We start from the raw sequence: 13,364 nt of genomic DNA, 5'->3' as shown, positions 1-13,364 counted from the left end.
TGAATGTCAAATGAACAAGATAGGTCCTGAATGTGTACATTGGCAGAGTTCTTCTGCTGTATATGTTTTCAAAAATTGTGACACAGTGCAATTATACAGATATTACATAATTGTACATTTCTATAATTTCCTTCTAATTTGTGAAATTTCCAACAATTAACTCAAAAGATGTAGGTAAGATAAATATGAATCCCACCTGAGACTTTTCATACGCAAGAGGGCAGGAATGATTGAGCACAGTGGGAAACCAGAAGGTTACTCAGATCAACTCCAGAATGCCTAAAAAGAATAGAGCAACTTTCAAAGAAGACACTGGCCTGGTGGACTGGGGTAATGAAACCGCTAAAGACAGAAGTTTACGTTTCCCTTCACATCATCAGTGTGAGTACATTCTTCTTGGTGATTCAACACTGCATCTTACCTGTCAGAATCATCCATGTTAGGAAGAAGTTTTTTTTCTTCTTTTTCAGCATTTCCCTGTTCGTTGCTTCCTGCAAGGTAGTAAATATACAATCAGAAACCAAGTAGTACTATCCCACCCAGGCCTAGAATTAGATGGTGACACAAATACTTAAAGTATGCCTTTAGGATATACTGAGAGAAGTAAACTGAGTAGTTCAAGATTTTGTCTTTGAAGAATGTATCTGGTTTGTCATGGAGATCAGTCAGAAAATTTAACTTTGAGCTGCGCAACAGTATGACAGGATATTCTGAGTTAAAAATGCTACTCGTTCCCCGGGTGATCAGATACAAATGCAGCTTTCCTCTTGACTCCCTGTGTCCACACACCTGTCACAAGCGTAGTACCCAGGTACAGAATCTGTTGCCCTATGTCTCCTTCAAGCCAAGTTCCACCTTTAAGAAGAGGTCACTACCCTCATCCAAGCCCCTGCACCCTTGTCAGCATCCTGTGTCCTGCCCCAGCAGCTTTTGTGTTCTTCTCCAGGGAGGTCCTCTGTGTGCCAAGTACCTCAGACTACACCAATACTCACAACACTGAATTCCTCCTTCTCAAAATCTTGAGTAAACCCACAATCTGGAATTTATTGTTTTTGAATACAATGGTTAATTTCCCCACTCTTGCTGTGAGAGCTATCCTGCAAGTCACAGTCACCATTGGACAGATAGGTAACAGAACTTTTGAGAATGCATTTCTGAGAATGCATTCAACTGTAACTTGTTGAATGTGATGTGATTACACAGCCTGGATAACAAAGCAGTTCCTAAATGTTATTAATATATGTTCAGGACATATCGCTGACATTCTGTGCAGGCATTTGCTATAGCACACACTACATATGCATTCATTCCCTGTCACTCCCTCATCTCTCTCCTCTCTCTCAATGAAGGTAGAAGTTCAGATTTGAAAGAAAGATAAATTTATCTTCATTTCTTGATTCCCTCCCTTTTTGAGAAATACCTGTCTTCCAACTTCAGCTCCCTTTCATCAAGATGTGTGTTCCTCTCACCTGCACTGAGCTTCAGGACAAGCTCCTCAGCCATCTTGCACGCCTCAGTCAGATGTTCTATGTGGCCTTGAGCCCGGTCATCTTCAGGGACATTTTGAGTGAGTAGAAACTCCAGATGCCGCCCAAGGGACAGAGAGGCATCTCTGCCTTCACGTAGCATTTTTCATAACTCGGTCAGCTTCTTGGCATGATGGTGAATTATAGCAAAATATTTTCTAAGAGAGGCAAAAAGGAAACAAAGACAGTGTAAGTGGTGTGAAGTGAATCATAAGGACAATGAGATGGATTTTTCTGAATACATCCCAGGGGAACCTCTCAAATGCAAGGTTGCCACAGGTAGACAAAAAAGTACATAAGATAGTTTAGTAATAGTTACACGGGAAAGGAAGTTAATTTCTAAAACATTTTATAATTATCGCTTCTATGGCCTTGAATTTTTATCTATTTATATTTCTAGGTAAATGAAAACAAAGCATCTATAACCAATTTGCAAATACCAAACAGGCAACATTCTTGGACTTTGATCAGAGTCAACAAGGAGCATATACATGACAATTTTGAAATTCATGAGTGTGCACAGCTCATCTGAATTCTGTTTAATGCATTTAAGATGCTAGCAAGAAGTAATAGTGAATATCTGAAAATGAAATGAAGTGAGCCACATTAACACACTGACAACTTCTTTGCCTGTGGCTAAGATCAAGAATAATACACATCGGGCCAGCCTGGGAGCTCAATGGACAAATGCACCTACTTAAGTAGAGTGCGGCGGCCAGAGTTCAATCCCCAGCATGACGTGGCACACGTAGAGAGTGATTGATACTGGGCATGGTGGCACACACCTATAATCCTAGTGCTTGGGAGACTGAAAACAGGACAATCACTACGAGTCCGATCCACATAGTGAGACCCTGAAGAACCTGTACACTCTGTAGACCCTGTCCTAAATACAGAAAAAAAAGAGTAACTCAAAGTTTGAAATGCTTTGATTGGATGACATAGATTCACTACACTCAGCAAATGATGTTTCCCAGGGATCTACCACCTCTGAGATATCCATAGGTTCTTAGTTACAATTAGAAGTCCTAAACTGTCACTTACCTGGAGCCCTTTGACTGTGAGTATTCATCCTTACAATCAGGCACATTTTCTGTAAATAAAGTTAGAAGGAACCATTATAGGACCTTGAATCTGTCATTTAAATCTCAGAACAGTAGTTGAGCTGGGGAGATAGCTAAGAGGTCTAAGCACCTGCCTGGCAAGGGCAATGACCCAGGTTCTATCCCTGGTACTGCATGCTGAGCAGGCCAAGGAAACATGCCAGTCAGGGGGGAGGTTACACAGGAGGATCATTAAGAGTGTGAGCTACACAGTGAGACCCTTACCGAATAAATAAAAGATTTTTTTTAAATAAAACCTTTTTTTAAAAGAACAATTGTTGGTATATACACAGATCTCTTTACTGGGGACTCACGGGCTGCATGCAGAGATGATAAGACTTCATGTCCATCTGAAAATACAGCCCTGGTGCAGCAAGGCTCTTGGTGGGTGGGGAAGTCATACACATAGCTGCCTGTCTTAAGACCTACATGCAAGGAGTCTGGCAGCATTGTTGTTCCTGTGTCTTGGTCCATTCCTTCCTTGCTCAGCCTGGTGGGATAAGGAATATCAGTAAAACAAGGAAGATTGAATAAAAGACTCCTTGGTGATTCTGACAGGGGCCTAAGTGAGTAGTCACACAATAGCAGGAGCACGACCTTCAATGCAGAGACATTTATCCTCCTAGGAGGAGAGCAGAGTGCACCTGCCTTGAGAGAGGGAGACAGGCAGAGGAGCTCACTGCGCTGATCAGAAAAATAAGTGATGGGGAAGGAAAGTAAGGCTCCCTGTATCACCCAACCAAATCACAAAAATACACATAACCAGTAACACCATATTTTCTTTAAATTGTGTTGATTTCACATACCAAATTTTTACTCCTAGGACACTGCAGAATTCAAGATATCTTATGCATTGTAGAATATATATATATATATCCTGTTATGTTCACTGGTATGAAATCCCAGGCAACGAACTAAGGTTGCCTATACAGAAGAAGATTTACATCATTTTTTTTAAGATTTATATCTTTTCCTTCACTGGTCCATAAACAGAGAGTACATTCTGCAAGTTTAAACACCAGTGAGTTGCTTCGATCTGTTTAGCTATACAAATGTGCAACTAAAGGAAAATGAGCACCTTGGGCATAGAGGTGCTTCTTCACTCTTTGGGTATATGTAATCGCACCAGCACTTTTGCTTACCCGTGCTCATAAAATCTGTGGTTGTCTTTGACTTCTTCTTTTGATCAACAGTGATACAGGACACACATTACTCACAATAATGCAGAACCCCACTGATCATTACCTGAGCACCAGAGATGCCTGTTCCTTTTCATGGACTTCATTGTGCTGCTTTTCTGTAACAGAATTCAAAAATATTCACTGAGACACTGAGTACATGCATAACTACTGTTAGGAATATAATGGCTCCCTAAGCACAGAATCAACATATGTATGAGCAGGAGGACTCCATTACTCTGGATGAATCAGGTGACTGTCTATTGCCACCAACACTTCACCCTTACCAATCACGTGACTCTGGTCAAAAGATAGTGCGGAATGGTGCCCACAACTTGGAAAGAGAGTAGGGACACTGGGAAGCCTTTAGACAGGTGATGCCCCAGGCTAAAGCTCACTAAAACCACAGTGTAAATCACAATACTCAGTCATGCTTTCTTACCTTCCACATCTACACATACGTTACAGACTCAAATGGCATAACTGAGGAACAGGGACAGCAGAACTCTCATGTGAAACCAAGACATTTGAGCAGACAAAAAAAAAAAAAAACAGTTGAGGGGATTTTAGTCCACAACAAAGAATCACCAGCATACAAAAAACATACCATAAACTCACCCAAATAAACTGAGAACTTTCATGAAATCAGATTTCAATTTATGTCATCCATTTAATCAGCTGTGGATTTCAAGAAAAATTCTCAAAAATTCTCAAGACAGGAAAAGTATTGGAGAAAGACAAAGGAGACATTTACATTATCATACCAAGGACTTAAAAGCAAAGTGATTAATATGCTAACAGCGCTGATGGAAGTAGTCGACAAAAGCCCAGTGAAGGAGAGAGAGAAAACTGAAAGGTAATGATGGGAACACAGCAGCCATCACATTAATATAGAACACCTAGCTCAGTGAGTGTCAGAGTGAAGGTTCTGAGGCTTTGTCTTCAGAAAGTGCCAAATGGGAGCAATGAATTTCTACAGATTAAGTTCCTTGGAGGATGTCCCTGAAGCAAAAGAGTCCCAAACTCAGATTACCAGATGCCTGACAATCTGGATTTTTATACTTTCAACCCTGTTGGAGAAATTGACTGACCTCTAGGTGAGCCTGTTATGAAGGCCAGCAGAAAAAAATCCTTATCCCCTTTGAAGTCTGAAAATAAAGACTATAGAGGCAATCGAGGAGACCACCCAGACCCTTATTCTCTTTGCAGTGGGGAACTCACTCGCCACACTCAGACTGTTAGGAGCTGCATCCTCCTCAGTCATGGATGCTGGAGTGTGATGGGAATTATATAGGTCTTGGCAGTGGAAAATAATCAGTAAGTCTTCCTTCAGTTTGTTCTGTGGCACATTATATTTATCCTTGTTTTCCTGGAGAACCCTGTATGGAGAACAAAAGATAAACCATTAAAGATTGCATAGCACAACTTGTTATCTGGTTCTGACATGAAGGTTATCTGGTTCTGACATGAAGCACAATGGGAGGCCACAAAGAAAGAAAGGCCATGGCTTCAGAGAGTGAACATGGCCACATAGGAGTACGTGATTTCCATCGGGGTTACAACAGGACAGGGAATGGGTTAGACAGCAGCAGTGCTCTGTGCACTGGGATGAGGACTTGCAGATAAGAGGGTGACTCTGCACTCCTGGTAGGATACAGCTGTGACTGGGACACAATGTGAAATATGCAGTGGCTGCAGCTCCAGTGCATTCGCTTCCTTGTTGTAGGAGGGCTCTTTTTATTAAGGGTTTCAGAGGCATTGTTGAGCCTGAGAGATCACAGAACCATCAGACTGATGATATAATTTGATATAATTACCTAATTAGCCCAGTTGCCTTTCTTAATAAGGATCAACAGTTAAGAAACTGAAGCCTAACTTGAAGAAAGAGTGTGCACTTCCTTCCAATCACTTCTCACAAGACGTTTAAGCCTTCAACAACAGTGCAGGCAAACCAGAGATTCACTCTCCTTCGCCCACAAAGATTCTAGGGTACCACACATGATAAGAAAAAAAAAGGTTCAAGCCCAAAGAGGAAGCACCAGTCAAACAGAACCCATTCATATTTGGTAGAAAGGAGGAAGCAGTAGTATACAGCAATATCTGCTTCTCCTGGGGCCTAAGGGCTCCAGGAGTCACCACTGTGTTCATAGCCTATGGTATTCAGATTCACCTGGGCACCAGGGCCTCTGCTTCCTTGTCTTCTTTCTCAGCCTCCTGAGGACCTGTAAATATATGCAGACACAAATCATCACAACAGAAATGCAGCTGATCATCTGCACACACTGAGCCAAGTTAGACAGAGATATAGGGGATCGGGCTTCGAGGACAGAACACTGAGGACAATATCATAGGAAGTCTGCTCCTTCCTACTAAAAATATTAGATTCCTTGCATACTCAGTATCTGGCCAGCTCTCGATAACCTGCTCAGTTAATATCACTGCGGGATTTGTACTAAATCTAATAATCAGTTAAAATAATGCACTGCTTTATAGAAAAAGTCTACAAGAATGGTTGTATGTTCCATTAGACAAAATGATTCTCATTTATAGATTACAGATAACTCACTGAGACTAAACTGACATAAGGACTGGATACAGCCTCCAAAGTAGGTGACATGGTTATACTCAGAGAATACTTTGCACCCTACAGCTAAAAATACCAGGACTCCTTGGGCACAATAACTGATGTCAGTAAATTTAGTACTCAGAAAGCTGAAACAGAATACCAATTGGGGCTGGGGATACAGCTCAGCAGCATAAGCACCCACCTGGCAAGCGCAAGGTCCTGAGTTTGATCCCCAGTACCACAAAAAAGTAGTGATTTTTTTAGCAATGGGTTCCAGATCAGCTTAGACACCATAGGGAATATAAAGCCTGTCTGAAAGACATGGTGGGATTTTTTATAAAATTTTTAAAAAGAAAAGAAAATGAAAGTATCAAGGATAATGATATGCCTTCAGGATTATAGTCAGGCACAATGAAGGAGTGCTTAAATTCTACTAGGACATGATGTCTTAGAAGAGGTGAGAGAACTTAGAAGAGAAAGACCTGGGGGCATGCATGGGAGGAGGCCTCATAATAATAGCTCCAGTGATAAAATCAATAGGAAAACATATTGGGACAGTCACTACTGTTGAAAGCATACAACTCATGGCCAAGCATTTGCAAGTGCTACGCAGGGGCGTCAGTGAACCCACGTGAGAGAGTGAGCCTGTGCAGACCTCATGGGCACAGGCACCACAGGGACAGAAAGGGCCAGAGTCCACCCACCTTGCCACTCCATCTGCTCCTTATTTCAATACCCTGAATTTTGTTTCGAATACATAGAAATAAGGCTTAGTGAGGGCAATTCACTTCATAAGAGAGGACTCACAATTTTCTCCCAGAGAAAAGAAGAGTTCAGGATCAGCTGTCAGATCACCAGGAGGCTCCTGGGAGGTACAAATGTCACAGCCATGGGAGGAAGACTTAGGGTTTCCCAACAATGAAGCCTGCTGGATTATTTTGACTTTTCCTTTGTCTACAGCCTCAGGGTTCATCCTGGTGAGAAAAAGAATATAGGTAAACCAAGGAGGATCCTCTATGAGATTCCCAGGGGATACTGACAGAAGTATAACTGAGTGGTGCTATAAGTTAAGGGGAACTAGCTACAAACAGAAAGAAAATAATTCTGCAGGAGCTGCCTGCCTGAGGTCAGGACAGGGAGCAAGTGCACAGTGCAATGGCTTGAAAGTGAGCTGATGGAAAAGGAGTTGAAGACTGCTGTAGGAAGCAATGATGACTCAGGGCAAACGAACACTGCAGGAATGACTCAAACCTACAGTGTTGGTTTCACACACAGCAGGAAGGTCAATGCTCCTGAGAAACTAGAGGGACCAAAACATTTAGCACATTTTGAGGTCTATACTGTTACCTGTGGTTCAGTAATTCATATTTTATTGTAGACAATTCATCTTCATGATTGTCTGCAATGAAATTCAGAAATGTCAGTAAGACACTAAGATTAAATTTAACAAAACAAAATTTTGTTTAAAATATGAAAATGTGAACTTTCACTTAAAATATCAAAATGCTATACTTTTAATGGCATAAAACTACAAAATGAGAAGCTATTCATATTTAAAGGCTGAGAATCAGAAAAACTAAGAACAAAGAAAAAATTCCCACAGTAAAATTCAATGAATAAGGGCTGGCCAAATAGCTCAGTGGATTAAAGTGCTTGCTTAGGCAGATGCAGGGGGTAGCGGTTCGATGCTCAGGCTTGCCATGCCAGCCCTGTACCCAGGACATGCTGAGATGGTGATTGAGACTGGGCATGGTGATGCACGCCTCCAATCCCAGCACTTGGGAGAATGTAAACAGGAAGATCACTATGAGTCTGATTTACATAGTGAGACACTGTAGGCGCTGTAGACCCTATACTAAATACAAAAACCTAAAAAAATCAATGAATATAAGGCAGTAATTAAGATAGTACATATTTACCCAACTATATAAATAAAAACCTCTAGTGGAGTAGTTTAAATTTTCCTATTAAAAGTTAAAGAAGTTCAGAATAAATGACTGGCAAAATAGTCCATGTTATCTAGAAGAACTCACATCAAATATGGAGATGGTGAATGATGCACCATATTAATACTAATAAAGACAATTCTAGAAAGGTACACTAAAGTCAGGCAATGCAAACTTCAGAGTATCAAAAATAATCTGGGAAAAAGAGGACCATTAGCAACTCAGAGAGGATAAATTCTCCACAGAGATGTTATTCTCTGAAATATCTATCCATGCTATTCAAAAAGAAATATATTAGATGAAAATATGGATACAATTGCAAAGAGAAATAGATGATGTCAGTATTTCATTTGGGAAGTGCAGCAGCCACTAAACAAACACTGCCAAGTCCAGCAGACAAGAAATTACGAGGATGAAGTTATTCTGGAAAAATGTGGAAGAAGACACCCTCACTATGCATCCCTATATGTGACAAGTAAAACAAAAGAATATCACGAAAGCCCACCTAGCCCTAACTTGGTGACCCTTTAATGACAAATTTATCAAAGTTCTGACAATAAGTTTATACCAATTAAAGAAATTATATCAGGTCCTATAATTTCCAAGACCAAAACAACTTGGCCCAAGTAATCTCAGTGGTGTCTTGAATTCTTCCAAGCATTAAAGGAAAAAATGTCATCAGTTCCCTACCACCATTTCCAGACAAATACATTCATAAAGAATAATTCTTAATTTGTTCTATGATGCAAGCAGTAATGCAATTTTAGAAATGCGCAAAACCTTAGAAGAACAAAAATCTATAAGCAAATACATGTCATGAACACCAAAACAAAACTAAATATCCTAGCAAGTTGAATGGGACAAATATATACTAACGTCATGCTATAAGGCACCTAGTTGAAATTTATTCCATAAATACAAATATGTTTCAACATTTGATCATTGATTAATGCATCACATCAATAGACTGAGAAAAACATTTTAAATCCTACGAACATATGTACAAGGTGAAAATCCAAAACCCAGTCATAATTAAAAATCAACCTGCAAATACAAGGATCCTCAACCTTATAAGAAAGATTATCTTCCAGTTAGGTGTTGTGGCACCTGCTTATAATCCCAACATTTGTAAAGCTGAAGTAAAAGGTTCACCTCGAGTTTGAGGTCAATGTGGGTGATTTAGTGAATTCTTCAAAGGGATAAGGCTGATACCCTGCCCACTCATGGGAAACTATTCTCTTGCACAAAGGACAGAGTTTCATAAGGATGCTCATGCTCAATTGTGCTGTTAAACATTATTTTCCAGTTGGGAGATTACACAAAAGCAAGTAATATACAAGATCAACAAATTTCAAAAATATAAATAAATTGTTCCTTACTTGGAGATAACTTAGGTATGATTTTTTAATCTCTAAGAGTAACAAAACAACATTTTGAAAAAAATCAGTTATCTAGTTAATGAATGAATATCTGCTTCTCATATTAGCAACAATGAATATTTGAAATTTAATACCCAACACAAATCACAGAATAAAACCAAGAAAATCCTTGTGTATTAACATAGCAGACTCACTGATCAAGTGTATAAAAGGAGGTAAAGTATAGAAAGAAGTCTCAACTCTTTGAATATATCAGTTCTTTGTGAATCAAGGTAACATTTCAATGTAATTCCAAATAATAACCACATCACTGATGGTACACAAAGCCTTGTCTTTGAGAACTGAGGAAAGAAATCTAGATGTGTAAGTACAGAATACTTTCAGGACACAGACTCCAAGGATCACTGACATTATTCCTTTTCCAAAACTCCTGGATCTTAAACACTGAGAGTACATCCTAACATAAATTATGGTTTTCAAGTTAATAAATTTTTTTGACTATTGGCAACAGTTGTGACTAAGGCTGAGCTCTGTCATGAGAAAAAATTCCATGGGAAGTACTCAGTTATACAGCTAAACTCTCCTAATCAGGTGTCACTATACTGAATATCTAAATCCAAGCCTGAAAATTATCATATTTTTTAAGATTTTTTGAAGCAGCATCACACTATGCAGTATGGACTCCTTGTGATTCTCCACCTTCAGCCTGCCTAGTGCTGGGATTATAGGCCTCTTCCAGAATGCTGGGGTCTAGGGCAGATCAGTGTGCCTGGGATTCTGGCACTGGGATGGCATGCCATATCTGGCAACAAATTCAGGAATCTGCACTTGCCAGGCAGGTGCTTATGCTGCTGCACTATCTGGAAAACCAAAAATGATCATCATTTTTAAGTGTATTCACAGATTTCCATTCTAAAATAAAGTAGCTACAGAGACTACATGATTCATTTTTCAGAGATTAGGAGGCCAAACCAGAGGAGCCACAGACAGGCTTGACTCTGTACAAGGTCTGAAAGAAAACAGGCCTCCTGGGCCTCCTGCAGTCACTTCTCTCATATGAGACACAGCAGCTGAGCACAGACAGCCCTAGACAAAGGAGCTGCACTTATCTGCAGGGTGATGTCAGTACTCACTGGACCCATCCAGAGCAAAGCGGTCTTCAGGCTTCTGTGATGGGAAGGTCGCAATGCTTGTACATTCATCGGGCTCGGGCTCATCAGGAAGACAGGAAGGAAGCAAATATTTTTCATCTAGTGAATCTTGCCCAAGTTCATTTTCTTCCTGCTCGCATAAACTAAGGAGAGAAGGCAGAAAAAACAATAGGAAGGATCAATCAGAATCCACAGGTCCCCAAATATTTGTCATCAAAGCTTAAGTTGTATACCTGCACCTTTTGGAGGAGGCTGAGGGAAACTATGCACCCTGAGATTGCACATTGGGGGTTTTTTTGCCCAGCATGAGACAGACAGAAAAAAATGACTGACAGACACAAACACAGAAAGACCAACCCCTTCTCAGTGAACTGGGTAGATAGCAAGGTGATAAGGAAGAACACTAAACTGAGTTTGGAAGTTAGGATGATGAGAGGAGGCAGCCAATAAGAAAAGTATCAGGCATAGATATGGTACAATCAGTGCTGAATGTTGTAATGGTCCAGATAGATGCTGCTGCACTATAGGCTCCCAGAGACTTGTACTTTCACCATTTTTCCATACAAGGGTGGCAATACATGCAAATAATCCCAACAGTCAAGAGGCTGAAGCAGGAGGATGACAGCAAGTTCAAGGTGAGCCTCTGCTATAAACAAGTTCAAGGACCCTTGAAACTACATAGTAAGAGCCTGTTTAAAAAAGCAAACTTTTGTACAAATCATATGATATGAAATTAGTTTGTGTAGTGGATAGGTAGGATTCTTCTGCTGTTTCATAGAGTTCACATGTCATAGCCTCACTCCAAAAATACAGAAACACAATGTGCATGTTATTCTGACTTTAGCCATCCATGGTGTATGTGGTTTCTTTAAGGGCAGGAATTCCCACATTTCTGGGTTCCTGCAGGTCAGACTCATTCCAGTTACCATGGAGAAAACTAAGTATTGCAAACGGGCCATGGTATGTCTGGAAGTTGGAATAACACAAACACCAGCAGCAGTCCTTCTTTCCCTTTGAAATGTGTGATGATTTTGATACCACAGTCTTGACATTTGCACAGCCCACTGGATATTACACTTCCTTACATGCTACTGATCATTCACTTTTACCTGGTAGGCAGGGTCATTTCATTATCCTCTTCCACATTGTGCAGATTATCTGCAATCAAATTCAAAGCACTGCATTCAGAAATTTGGCAGTGCATTTCCCCCAGTGGGAGAACAGTGCATAGTCTAGGGCTGGAGATGAACATTTTGTGCATATGAGGTTAGAAAAGTGTTACGTTGTCTTTAACACATGGCCTGGCATTGTGAACCAGGACCTTAATGGAACCAAACTGTTGCACTTTCTGAGGGGAACGCTTCAGTTTTCATTGGACAAAGAGAAAAAAACAATCTTTTTAGTAATCCAGTGAAGAGACACCAAAAAATGCAGCCATAATGGGGCTTCTCCAGCAGCACCTCCAGCAGGTGACAGTCCTGGGAGATGGGGCTGATGGCTCCACAGTCTCTCACCATTGTTGTATCATATGCTCACCTCTTTTGCTAAGGACAAATAAACCCACCCTGCCAAAAAATCCTCCATGCATCTGTGTACTTCCTAAGATCTGCCATTGAGCTTTTTATCATTTAATGAAAGGAAATTCTCTGTATATTACCACCTGAAGCTTTCAGTTTGCCCAACATCTCAGCACTATGTCCTACTATGTGACGTCCATAATGGAAAATCCCTGAATGACTCTGAATGACCTCATCCACCTGCTTTGACAATGATAAACTTCCCTGTTCGAATGATCCAATTATCATGCAACACATTCTGTGAGAATGTTAGAAATGAGGATATGAGAGTCCTGGAACAATTAAATACCCTATAATTCATAATAGATGCAGCATAAGGGTGTATAGAGATCATATTTATGAAATAGGCTCCTACGAATCTATCTTGATTCTCTGTGCCACACACTACTACCTGGGAAGATGCTAGATGAATATTTCCTGAGTTTACCAGACACATTTTACCAGGAAGGAACACAACAGTTGGAATATTGTGGACTCCACCAAGTGTGTTTTCTATCTATCCTGATACAAATAATTCTTTCCTGCCAAAACTCCAAGCAAATGTTGATAGGAAGACAACTGATGTAGATAACAGTTTCATAATGATGTCTCTAAGAAGCTGGCCAGGGAGAACAAGAGCCCATGGCTCCCTTACCTGGGCTAAGTGTGTAGGCAAGGCACTTGGCCAGCTTGCACCCCTCAGCAATTATGTGTCTGTGACTCTTCATCTGGCATCTCTGTTGGTCATCTTCAGCAAGGAGACTGCAGAGATTCTCATGGAGCAAGGAGACAGTATGTCTCCCTTCTTCCAACTTCTGCCTTAATTTAGTCAGTTCTTGTGCCTGATCTTCAATTAGAAACTCAAAATCTCTGAGATGAAAAAAAGAAAACTTTTATAAAATGGGAACTCTGCATGACAGTTCAACAGACCCCTGAGTGAGGCTGCTATGAGCATGTGG

The 13,364-nt window shown here is 40.5% G+C and overlaps 1 long non-coding RNA gene across 1 annotated transcript; it reads right to left on the bottom strand.

Moving 5' to 3' along the window:
• Positions 1-3,841: 3,841 nt before the first annotated feature.
• Positions 3,842-6,478, bottom strand: LOC111814766. Its single transcript, XR_002819664.1, has 3 exons — positions 6,468-6,478; positions 5,029-5,076; positions 3,842-3,926 (listed from the first exon to the last, which is right to left on the bottom strand). It is a non-coding gene; the product is annotated as an uncharacterized LOC111814766 (long non-coding RNA).
• Positions 6,479-13,364: the final 6,886 nt, after the last annotated feature.

Source organism: Octodon degus, unplaced genomic scaffold (assembly GCF_000260255.1).
Source record: "Octodon degus isolate 3935 unplaced genomic scaffold, OctDeg1.0 scaffold00508, whole genome shotgun sequence".
Taxonomy (NCBI): Eukaryota; Metazoa; Chordata; class Mammalia; order Rodentia; family Octodontidae; genus Octodon; species Octodon degus.
Note: the sequence above shows the minus strand (reverse complement) of the source record. Positions and strands in the feature narration are given on the sequence as shown.